Here is a 13,456-nt window from a genome sequence, read left to right as displayed (position 1 = left end):
GATGAGACACAAATTGAAAAAACAGGAAATTCCATTTATACACAAAACTTTTTTACTGTGAGCGTGCTCAAACACAGGCACAGCTTGCCCAGAGAAGTTGTAGAGTCTCTATCCTTGGACATATTGAAAACCTGACTGGACATGGTCCTGGGCAGCATGCCCTAGGTAACCCTGCTTTGAGCAGGGCGTTGGAGTAGCTGATCTCCACAGGTCCCCGTCAACCTCAACTATTCTCTCATTCAGAGAGTACAGGCACCCAGCATTCAGGGATATGACTTGACCTTTCTGGCTGTTTCTTATTCCAAGAGTGTGTTAGTAAGTTGAGAAAGAAAGGTGACAGGGAACTCCCTCTCATATGAGCCAGACTTTTCCCTGTAGTCACTTTCTATTACTCTGTGCAGGACGTTCAAGCTCCGGATGTTTCCCTTCCCCTTCAGCAAAGAGTTGAGCCACCCAGAGCACAGGACTAAAAACTTTTGACAAAATAAATGCACTCCAAGTACAACAGCAGCAGCCTACTGTATATATACCAAGATAACATGGACAATCTTTTTTTTTTTTCAGTCAAAGCCTGTTTATATGGATAAAAAGCTACAGTTGTCTTCCTGCAATTAACAGGAAAGAGATGCTCCTATAAATGCACATAGCAAGTCATCATTACTTCTAGAATTTCTTTCCTGGAAAGGAAAAAAGTCTCTATGAGGTGGTTTTATCAGAGAGCAAGATCAGAAGTTGATACAGCTTAATACTCTCTGCTGGCATCCTCACTGGCCCAGCTGCCACGTGGTGTCCAGCAGCCCTCAGCAGCAGGAAGCAGTCAGCCACCACAGCAAGTGAGGAAATGGATCGTGCTTTCCCAGGTGTTTTTCTTGGTACTGACCAAGCATTCCTCACCCTTCTGGCTCTGAGACCTCTTTTAGGGCTCACATACACGGAGAAATTAGCCAGCATTGCTCCCTATGTGAATACTTACCTAGACTAGAGCAGCTATATGGGGAGGAGTTTTACAGCAACAGTGCCAGCTTTTGTCTCCCAAAAGGCAATCTTAAATCTAGTTACATCACAGAATCACAGAATGGCAGGGGTTGGAAGGGACCTCTGGAGAATCATCTAGTCCAACCCCCCTGCCAGAGCAGCTTCACCTACAGCAGGTCACACAGGACTGTTTCCAGGCAGGTTTTGAATATCTCCAGAGAAGGAGACTCCACAACCTCCCTGGGCAGCCTGTTCCAGTGCTCTGTCACCCTCAGAGTAAAGTAGTTTTTCCTCATGTTCAGGTGAAACTTCCTGTGCTTCAGTTTGTGCCCATTGCCTCTTGTCCTGTCACTGGGCACCACTGAAAAGAGCCTGGCCCCATCCTCTTGACACACGCCCTTTAGGTATTTATAAGCATTGATAAGGTCCCCTCTCAGTCTTCTCTTTTCCAGGCTAAAGAGCCCCAGGTCTCTCAGCCTTTCCTCACAACAGAGGTGCTCCAGTCCCCTCATCATCTTTGTGGCCCTCCACTGGACTATCTCTAGTAGTTCCGTGTCTCTCTTGAACTGGGGGGCCCAGAACTGGACACAGTACTGCAGATGTGGCCTCACCAGGGCAGAGCACAGGGGGAGGATGACTTCCCCCAACCTGCTGGCCACACTCTCCTTCATGCATCCCAGGATGCCATTGGCCTTCTTGGCCACAAGGGCACATTGCTGGCTCATGAGTAACTTGTTGTCCAACAGGACTCCCAGGTCCTTCTCCATAGAGCTGCTCTCCAGTAGTGGTGCATGGGGTTATCCCTCCCCAGGGGCAGGACCCTACACTTGCCTTTATTGAACCTCATTACGCTCCTCTCTGCCCAGCTCTCCAGCCTGTCCAGCTCTCGCTGAGTGGCAGCACAGCCTTCTGGAGTATCAGCCACTCCTCCCAGCTTTGTGTCATCAGAAAATCTGCTGAGAGTGCACTCTGTCCTTTCAGCCAGGTCAATGATGATCAGTGTATTGAACCAGTAGCGACCCTGGGGAACACCATTAGCCACAGGCCTCCAACTGGACTCACCACCGCTGATCACAACCCTCTGAGCTCTGTCCTTCAGCCAGTTCTCAATCCACCTCACTGTCCACTCATCTGTCCCACACTTCCTAAGCTTGCCCATGAGGATGTGATGGGACACAGGGTCAAAGGCCTGACTAAGGTCAAGGTAGACCACATCTACTGCCCTCCCCTCATCCACCCAGCTAGTCATTTTATCATAGAATGCTATCAGATTGGTCAGGCATAATTTTCCCTTGGTGAATCCATGCTAACTGCTCTTGATAATCCTCTTTTCCTCCACCTGTTTAGAGGTAACAGCTAGAATGAGCTGTTCATCACCTTCCCAGGGACGGAGGTGAGGCTGACTGGTCTTGAGGCTGACATCCTCTCCAGTTGTACAGAATTTCTGAAATTTCCATTGTAGATAAGTCCGTGTGCTTAACATTCAACATGCACCAGGCACTGTAGTGGGTCTGTGGAGGGAGGAAACCCCTGGAACAGTGAAACTTTTGACAACAAAGGAAAAAAACACAGGTGCCAGTTACAGGAGTTACAAACCTTTCTGCTGAGACTTCAGCACCCCTGGAAATGACCCTCACTCTGTCTATGTCTTTGGCACAAACAGTCCAAGCAAGTCTCTAGCTCACCCTTTGATCTCAGCTCTGCGCTTAAGGCCTGTGGCTTCTCTCTTACCTCTCCCAGCTCATGATTCACCTTAATGAAGAGGGAAAGGTAAGACTCTCCATGCAGGGCTGTACTTTGGAGCAGCTGATCAATAGCTCCCAAATGCCGTGTTGGCCACATGGCCCCTTGAGTCTTGCAGGGGGCTGAAGCCCTCCTGATGTTTATTCCTCCAGATGAGGAGGCTTGAGGGGGACTGGGAAAGTTGGGAGACAAAGCACAGAGGTTCTTGTTTTCTAATACACTGTGAATGTGCTCACTTTCAATCTCTGAAGGCATGGGCTGCCCTTGCCCAAAGAACAGTTCAAGCACTGCATTCCTGGCATCTCTTAATCTATTAATCCATTTACTGGACCTTGACAGCACCTTGCACTGGAAAAGACTATCCCAGTCCTACATCCAGAAGGATGGGTACAGCTGCGGCTAGGAAGAATTAACAGAACCAGTTTGAAGCTATACCTGCAGTGCTGTCCTGGTTTGGCTCCCTTGTTCTGCAACAGCGGTGCCACCAGCTGGCAAGAGCTGAGATCCCAAGTCACAGAGATCAGGAACAAAATACACCCAAGAAGGGACGTGATGACAGCCAAGCAAACCTGCAGCAGCTGGGCTGGGAGTCGGAGGCAGGCAACAGATTGAGTGTTGAAAGGGATCATGTGCACTGCCACCGTGTTTCTAGTGTACAGTAAAAGCACGGTCGATAGCAGCGTAGACCTGCTACAGGCTCCCGGCCAAGGAGTGCAATGGATCTCATCTTGGTTCCACTGCCAGAAATGACAATGGCCACACACGCAGCTGCTGGTGAGAAAGCACTGAGGGAACCAGGACTGTGAAGACCATGGCCATGAAACAGTTAAAAATCCCTTCTGAAAAGAGATGAGCTGCCCCACAGAAGGGAACAAACTGCTTCATGGGCACAGCAAATGGGAAGGCAAGGGGACCTGAAAGACAGAGAAAAAACAGATGAACACTAGACTTAGTTGCTGGGGGAGGATTTGGACTCTTTATTGTTGAGATTAAAGCTGGACACAGATCTAGGAGGAGTTCTGTGAGTACTGACTGTCTTGGTACTTCCTGAGGTCCTTTTTGGCCCTGCAAGTCAGCTGACAGGTCCCACACCATCTGAATGCTGTACTCGATGGAGCATCTGATGCAGCTGGGAGTTTGCAACCCTCATAGTCAGAGATTGTTCTAACCCACCATCTCCTGCGTGTTTCCAGGGCTGTGGAATTTTTTTTTTCTTTGCATCTCTCAGCTCTCAAAGAATTTGATATAAGGGTCAGTAGAATGACAGTATAGGATTCATATACCTTTTTAGACTCACCTCTTCCTCTTTTGGCATCCAGAAACGTCAGTAGTGCCTACTACAGTACTACAGGGAACAGAGATGGTGCAGCTGGAGACATGGTTTCCCATAGCTTGCATGCAAAGCTGCGGTTTGTCCATGACCATGGAAACGCACACCTCAGAGTGAGGCCAAGTGTCAAGACAGAAATGCAGGAGTGGCTTTTAGGCACATGATTTTAACCTCCAACATAAAGCTTTGATCTCTTAAGCACATTCCTCCTACAAGAGAACCTTCCCAATTCTAGGCAGGGAAATAGGAGAGATGGACAGAGGCCTCACTCTCCTGTGCAAAGAAAATATGTGGAAGATCTAGGGCTACAGATGCAGTTTTGGTACGTAGTCTTCCTGAAACCCTTAGTCCTATACCTAACTGTCTACCTATAGGTATCTGTACTGTCCAATACTTCTAAGAGGTATTTCCTTAGAAAAACAGTTTTTGAAAGGAAATGCTTGTCTCAGAGCAAATAAGGTAGCAGGAGAACAGGAAAGAGATGCTTTAAAGAGTGTAAGAGTCCCAGCTCTGCCATTAGGTACATTTCCTATGGAAGCAAGGATAGAACAGGAGAACAGGACTGCTGTTTAAGCTATGAGAAACACGAATAAGCTGAGAACCTGCCCTTGGGCTATCAATCCCCTCACTGGTGAAGGAAAAACAACAGTTCTATTTGCCTTGAGTCAATCACATCAACACAGAGGCTGGACTGTCACAGGGAGAAACCCAAGCCCACCAGCTCTCAAACTGCCCTGGATTTACTTGCAGTGGCATAATCAGCAAATAAAGGAAACCATCAGCCAAGCCAACACACTATACAAATACATTTTATTTAGAGATACCCATAGTAAGATGCACAAATACTTTCTGTTCACCAGTCTTCAGATCACACAACTTCAAGTAGTGGAAAAACCAAACTGCAGTTAATTACAATTATCTATATAACAGGGCAGTAGCAAAAGATCCGTTGGTCAGACTACAGCATGGTTAATGATAATCAGGTGAGAAGGTACAGATCTAGGTATTTAAAAAGTGCATGGGTCATGGCCACATACACTAACATGCTTTTTCAAAGAGCAACATCTTTCTGGCATGTGAACACAGTAACCCGGATAATGCAAGATGGAAAATTAGGCTCTTAATTTGATCTGGAAATGTATCTATTAACAGTTTTCCTCCAAACAGCACATGAAGAGTTATTTGTGACTGACACATGGAAAACAATCTGTAAAAATTACTGTTACATTGTCCATGTAGTCAAACGACACACAGATGACCTAAAATGATCAGTTCCAGCCTCCACCTTCACAGATCTTCTACCACAGTCTTCTTCAGAAGAGTCCAGTGTACTTCAATGCATTTAGCAAACTGGCAGAAGAGCTGTAATCTGAGATCCAAGCTCTTGCACCCATGAGTTCTTCCACAAGAGAAATCTTGATCCTCAAATTTCAAAAGCCCCATGTTCCACCTGCAAGCATGTCAACTGGATCATGTATTGCTGGGTTTACTTTTAAATTCCCATCTAAATGGAGGGAAAAGTAGGAAGTGGTGCTACTCAGAGAGTAGCTGCATTGGTTTAAAGTTCTATTGAAAGCACGTGGAACCTGGACTCTTCTCTCCAGTGTCTCTCAAACCAAGGAAGTTCAGCAGGTTCCACTGCTCAATGAAATCCCCATTTTGCTTTTAAGTAGGTATAGTGCTGTATGGTGCTTAGGAAAGACCAGCAAGACCTGGTGTGTGGACAATTACACTTAAGAGCAAAAAACATGTTAAATCAGTCTTCAGTTAAACTTCTTCCATTGCAAACAGAGAGAGACAAGAGATTGACTTTTGCATTATAGTTGAGAGGCACATTTTGCATTGATGAAGAGAAAACCCCCTTTTACATTGCAACTTTCTGTGGATTAAAACACAAACTTCCTGTTAAAGCCATTTTTTAAAAAGAAAGCAAAAAATTGAGTTACTATTCTATTTAAAATTCTTAAACTGCTTCCTCACCTATTCTACCCAGAGATACCTTTCCACTTGTGTGTATGCAGCTGCTTTTCCTTCTTAAAACTTGTTTGTGTAAGAGGTCCTTGTGCACCTTGGAAGGAGACAAATAATTCTGATGCCTTACAGGGTGGGCCCCTGTACCACATTCAGGGGAGCTGAGAAAGTCAGCACGACTTTGTACATATGCAGTAAACCCCAGAATAAATGAGAAAAATAAAAGCCACCAAACTGGAATAGCCAGCAGTGCAGGAATCAACTCCTTCACGGAGCAGGAATGAGTTTGGAGCAAAGCCTTTCAGACTCAAAGGGGGATACCAGTCCAGGGAGATATCCATGGCAGAGTCAAATGCGAGCGAGGAGACTGCGAGCAAGGCCCTAATTCAGCAAGCTACAGCCTAAGCAAGTGTAGAAGTCTCAAACTGTAGTAGGGCTTTAACAGGTGCCCCCAGGCTTTGCAGAACTGGTACCCAAGACAGTAAGCCGTGAGAGGACAGGGAATGTGCTTGAGCCCTGACAGGGCAGAGGGTGGCAAGATGGGAGCAAGGACGGGAAAAGACGCTGAGAATGGAGAAACAGCATTTTGGACAAGAGGGACAGAGCCTGTTAGAAGTTACTTAGCCAGACCCTTTCGTAACAGTCCCACTGTCACACCTGCACAGAGAGAAGCCCAGAGCAGCCAACTGAAGCTGTAAACCCCAGCTGGCCTGCTGCACCCCTGCACGTACAGCTCGTGCTGATTCAACAACCAGCCAGGTGGAGTGAGCTGCAGACAAGGCCCTTTTTACTCCGTCAGGAAGCACTGGAGGTGGCTGGCAGCAGCTGTAAAGCACACTAGTCATAGACAATCACGAAAACAAAGCGACAAGTGCAGTAGTAACCTTGAGTGATGAGGGGGAGACTGAGTGACCACTAAGGAAACTGGTTCTTCTCCATGCCATCTTCACATCTCACCTGAAGAGGGACGACCAGCAGTTTTGCAAGCTTTGGCAGCAACTAACCTGCAGTTGCATAAGCATAAGGCATGATGGAGCAAACCCTCAAGATGTCCACTGCTCCATTACCAGATCATCTCCAACCGTAGCCAGCCTTTGGCATTACTGCTGGCTAAAGTGCATTATAACAACTTCTGCCTTCTGAGCACAGGGTTAGAGTTTACCCCATAGCCCTACTACAGCACAGTTTTTTCATAATCCACCAAATACGCAAAAGACCAAAAAAAAAAATCCATGGAGAAAGCCTTTAAATGGGATCAAGTCAGCAGAAAGTCAGTGATGCACCCTCCTGGCTTTGCCCTCAATGAAGTCTTTAGTTACGACATTGAGTAGCAGACAAAGATGCCAGTTCTCTGGTTGACTAAGCCACCACTGATCAGTGTAACAAACGCACTGGGTGCAGACACAGGGCACCTCCACTTCCTGACTGCTGACATCCACCGTACCATACGGATGCGAGAGAATTTCAGCTTCTGTAGGCGGTGCAGGAGCGGAGTCTCTGCTTCCGAGGCAGACAGATAGCCACTGAAGTTTACGGTAAAAGCACAGAGTGATCTTTCTACAGTAAGCTACAGGTTTTCTTTTTATTACGACTCAATATTTTTCAGACTAGGCAAGCAGCTTTGAACTGACTGTTAAAGGTGAACTAGGAAGAACTGGGAGAAGAGGAAGATGCTAAAGATTAGAAAACAAAGTTAAACCCATCTGTTCTACTCTGAAAAGCGACTGTGATGAAAGCAGGACCTTACTGGACTTGAAGAAACGCTAAAGTTAGCAAGAAGTACAAGGAGAACTCCAGATTATGTCTGCACAGGGGTACAGCGAGAACAGACACAGCACATGAAATACGCCTACATTAGAGCTCCTTGACCATGTATTAATCTCAATACACTGATAACTAATCGTGCTGATTCTAAATACAAAAGTAGCCTCATGGATCAAGAATGCAGTACTGTACTTCAGTTAGTTATGGATATGCCTGCCCATTGAAGGCCACAGCGAATGAAGAAGTGTTCCTGTTCCCGATCAAGTTAAGATTACAGCTGGGAAAGGACACCTCGTATCAACCACACACCACCCTCTGCTATCTGCATAAGAGATGGAAAGTCAGTTTAAGAATAAAGATGTCCTTTGCCAATTCAGAAAAAGCCAAACATGTAATGTCTTTTTACTGAAAAAAAACCCATAAAAATCACTTTTCAGAGAGGAGAAAAACTCACAAGGTAACAGAACACTGCACCCTATGTGCAGACAGGCTGGTTTTGCATACTATCCACAATGTCCCACTGTTCCATTTGCAAGCTGCATCAGTAATTTTGAACAGTTTTCCCTTAAGTTAAAAATGTGCACTGTAACGTTTGAAGCGAGCTGTTACTACTTCACTTGACAGCTTTGTGATAGTGCAGGATCCAGTGCTGTTTCTGACATAGCTCACGACAGAAACAGCAAGCTGAGAAAGGCTCTGTTAAATGGGTGGAATTGCAAGAGTTGTTAACAAACATCAGACACTGGATTCAAAACAAAAGCCAGCAAGTATCACCAAGTCCTGATCCCCCACCCACCCACCCCCCCCGGCTTTGGATCTTATTAAATATATTTGGGAAAAAAACACATTAAAAACAGTTCACTGTAGGACATCCTACCCTCAGGCAACAAGTTGTGATCGCGCACTTTAACACACCTTGTGTAGTTTCTGCATCATACACAAGTACGTCATAGGCAATGGGGAAGATCCAGCATTTGTGTACACATTAACATACAGGCAAGCACTGCTAGATGTCAGAGGCAACACAGATCAAGACAAACCAGTGCATTGATTTGTGTCCACACCACGTCCTAAAACACATAGAACAAGTCACAAGCAACAGTACAAACCGGTTGCAACTTCAACACGTACACCTTAGAAAACGACAACATGTACCCAGCCCTAAGATAGTGACGAGTTTGTGAGATAACTACAAAGATCAAGGTACCAGAAGAGGAAGGCACATTAACCTCTGGTTGGTCCGTTTCGGTATTATTTGGATGAGTCATAGTGATTTATATACCCTGAGACTGTGGGAAGCCTTGAAAAGGAAAGGAGACCAGGTGAATGGGCAAATAAAAAGTACAAGTTTAATGAGATTTTTAAGATTTAGCACCTGAATTTTCCCTTTTAATAAGGGAATTTAGAAAAGCAGTTGCTAAGAAAACAATATATTAACTCCTAGATTTTTGTTCTGAGGTCGAACAATCAACATCTAGGACTACGGACATCGCATTGTGTTGCAAGGGTTTTTACACACCTTCTCGGTTTCAGTCCGATGATCAGATTTGTATACAAAGTGTTTTACTTTGTGTTTCTTCGGGTACAGAAACGGTCAGGCAGGCCACATTTTCCCAACTCTGCCAACCCTGGCACACTGTTTCAGATCTGTGCTGGTTTAGACCAGATCTGTGTGCACTTTCTCAGACCACACTGCTCTCAGCAGATTACTAGAAAATAGCACTCAATTTTTAATTGGGAAGATTCCTTTCTGTCGAGAGCATTCTTTTAATTAGTCATGTACCACATGGTTTTGATAAAGAAACCCGGCATCACAAGCAAAAAGATACTTCCTAATTTAAATTCTTGAAAATCAGCATGGAGAAACAAGAATGATAAGGATATCTACTTGATGTCTCTGAAAGTGTTTCTGATTAAGCCCTTTCACAAGCACCTCCTGAGCAATGAACAAGTATCCCCTCTACGTTTTTAAATTACTCAGGAGTCCTAAGAGCAATACCAAACTCTGTCGGGCTTTCACCTTTTGTCTTGTGCCCCCTTGCCCATCCTTACCACACACCAAAGGGCCTGCTTGCAGAGGCAAGGGAGAGCATATGCAGGAGACCCCTCCAGACAGGATGTGGCTGTATTCTCCTTTCCACTCTCCCTTGTCTGCAGCACGGACAAATTCCTGGTGTCTGTGCTTCAAGACTTTCAGGTAAGTTCCTGAAGGCACTGCAACACTCACACGTGCACTTTAAGTTGAGGTCACACTATGGGCTCTGGCTGTGGGGTGGCCAGCAGTGCACATGGGGATTTTTACTTGGCTTTAAGCTAGAGTGCGTGAGCCTGGCTAGCACAGGAGTCCAGGGCTCAGCATGGGGTGGCCAGAGGATCAGCTGCGCCTGCATCACACACAGCTCTGCCAGTATTCCTAGGAATGAGCTGTACCCCTGTTCAGCAATTCAGTCATAGCAGCAACAGGAGCTAATTAAGAATGTTCCAGGCACCTTGGAAAAGCAGGCTGATGGGAATTAAGGGTATCAGACCACCACGAACAGATGTCGGAGCTCCCACCTGGCTGCTGAAAGGTGACACTGCTTTGCCAAGATGCAGCAACTGACAGCCCATCTGTTCTTGGTTTCGTGCAATCAAACAAAACCAGTGACCTCCATGAAGGGTCCAGGCAAGCCTGCTTTATTTCACATCTTCACCAGGTGACGGACATTAGTTCACAAGATCAGCAAGTGCCTCTCAGCTGAGGGGCAGAAATTAAGACAACAAACCACCACTTGACATAGCTAGATCATAACTTTAATCTTAAATCTGCAGCTGCAAGCTATATACAAAGCAAGCACTCAGGTGAAGGAAGAGGATGAAATTCTAGAGAAGAATAACTGATACATAAGTACTATAATCCTAAAGATACAAAAAGCTGCCAAAAACTTGAAATGGAGGCAGCAAATATATCCCCATAATGAAGTTCAGGAGTCCCCCTCATTAAGGGAGTCACAGGAATCACCCACAACATGAATGTAACCTTCATGGACAGACTAAGTCCAGTAAAATCACTGGGCACTCTTGCAATGAATCTTAAAAATGGATTATGAGAGAAAAACGAACAACGGAGACTAGGAACAAACACCTATTAACTATTCTTTGGTAATTTACTTACCTTGGGCTAACACGCAGCAGCACTGATGAGGGAACCAAACAAAGGGACTCATTTCTCTACTGCAATCCCCAAAAGCACCCAAGGAAAGCACAAGCAATTCTCCCTGTCTGACTTGACTGTACAAGGGAGAAAGCTGCAGGAATTACCAGGAGAGTAAGGTGTTTGGTGAAGAGGGTGAGCACTACCATCATTGCCATGCTCAACACAACACTGCCAAGTAGCTTCTGCTTCCTTAGGGGTGTCCATCACGTAACACCCAATTGTTACTGAGAGATTTCTACCCAGTACTTACAAGCTGGGTACTACCAAACCCATAATTAAGTCAATAGTTTGATTACCTGTGATTATGAATACTGAAAATGTAATACCCAAATTAACATGGCAGTCTACTGAAAAGAGCTGAGCAGTAAAATTAACTGCTTCCTACACCCACCAGCAGCACAAAAGATCCCACATGACTGAAAAGTCAATAGCAGGAAGAAAAGTCTGAATGTCTGTTATGTTTAAAGTTCTTTTCTCTCCAAGCGCCTAACACAAGTTAAACCAGCACCCGTTCCCCCATCCGCCTCCAGAACAGACTGTTACTGTGTAACCCCATCAGTCAACATGTACAAGGGCAAGTGCTCAGTCCTACGGTCCGAGCCAGCCTCAAAAGTCTAGCCAGTTCAAAATAAAGCAAATTGAAGGTCTCAAGCATGGCTTGACAAAATGCCAGCAAGCCCATTTCTGCTCAACAGAGGTCACCTCTGCAAGTACAATATTGCTACAGTAAAGACTGAGATGATTTGGGGCAGAGGAGGCAACCCCAAACAGACCATTCTGGAGGGCAGGAAAGTGGGGGAAATCATTACAAAACATTGGAAAAGATAAGACAGTCGAAAAACGTGAATGCCACTGGGTCTCAGCAGAGCACAGTGAGCCAGCCGTTCAAGAAGCTACCAGGCTGAACTCCATCCATTGCAGGGGTGTGTCTGTCAGTTGAACAACGGGGTGCACCCAGCTCACATCCACGTGGAGCCTGGAGATTCCCTGCTCTACAGGCATTTCTGCATCCCGATGGGAAACCCCTGCATTTCTCACCCTGATCCTGGATTTCAATTCTGGCATCTAACCCAACAGGGCAACAAAATCAAATCAAGTAAGAAAACCTGTCTTTGTCTCCCGTTTCTCTTGTCACTTATCTTTGGACAGTTGGCATATCATCTCCCTTCTCTGACTCAATTTCTAACACTGACTGGACCAAAAGTGACATATGACCAACCACAAAATATTCTGAAACTTAACATCTGTATTGCTACAAGCATTTAAAACCACTGAAACAGGCTAGAAATTAAGTTCTCTGGCCCAATTTGTTTGCACGCTTGCAGCACTGTCTAGCTTGTTTCCAGTACTTTGGTAGGATTTTCCTACAGCAACAAGGATGGCTCCCTCCCCGTGAAAAGTTATTTTTGCAAGAAAGAAACCTGAAAGCAGAACACACAGAAGCGTGCAAGACTTGAATTTTACATCCTTGTCCAGATTATTCCAAGAATTGTCCAAAGCTTCTTATGCAGAAAAGACAACGAAAAGGGCACTCTCACTACCAAGCTTTAGGACCACGTATTGAGGTACTTGGGGAGATCAGAGGCAGCAGAGACAGATGTTTTGAAGGCGTGCCTCTTCAGTAACCTAGAGACTCTGCAGAAAGATCAGCCTCCAAGTTTGGAGGCTGAAGCTCAGTCCATACAATTATACTTTTTGCCCCCTCACCCAGACCTGGAATATGCCTCAATTAATAGATCAACATCAGGGCTAGGATTTCCAGAGGTAGAGTTTTCCTTTGGCACTGGTGACACTAGGTGCCTAACTAGTAACTGTTGTTTCAGCAGAATTAGAGGACACTCAAGCAGACTCAAGTGTCTAGTTTCTTTAAAAAATAAATAAAAAAGCAGCACCTCAAACCAAGCCCAAATGAAAACACTAAGCAGAACATGTTCCCTGTGACAGAGTGATCTTACACAGTAGCTGGAGGAGTAATCCTAGAAATACACATCCTGCCATACCTCACCAAGATTTTGTCTCTTCAGCAAGTTTGCCAAAGGCACCAAGCCACGTGGTGCAGTCGACACACTAGAGGGAAGGGAGGCCATCCAGAAGGACCTTGACAGGCTGGAAAGGCGGGCCTGTGTGAACCTCATGAAGTTCAACAAGGCCAAGTACAAGGTCCTGCACCTGGGTCAGGGCAATCCCAAGCACAAATACAGGCTGGGGACTGAGTGGATAGAGAGCAGCCCTGGGGAGAAGGACTTGGGGGTGCTGGTGGGTGAAAAACTGAATATGAGGCGGCAATGTGTGCTCGCAGCCCAGAAAGCCAATGATACCTTGGTCTGCATCAAGAGAAACGTGGCCAGCAGGTCGAGGGAGGTGATTCTCCCCCTCCACTCTGGTGAGGCCCCACCTGCAGTGCTGTGTTCAGCTCTGGGGCCCCCAGCATAAGACAGACATGGAGCTGCTTGAGCAAGTCCACAGGAGGCCACCAA

This window comes from Leptosomus discolor, chromosome Z, assembly GCF_034619465.1.
Source record: "Leptosomus discolor isolate bLepDis1 chromosome Z, bLepDis1.hap2, whole genome shotgun sequence".
Lineage (NCBI taxonomy): Eukaryota > Metazoa > Chordata > Aves > Leptosomiformes > Leptosomidae > Leptosomus > Leptosomus discolor.
The sequence above is the reverse complement of the archived record's forward strand: the minus strand, read 5'-3'. Positions refer to the sequence as shown.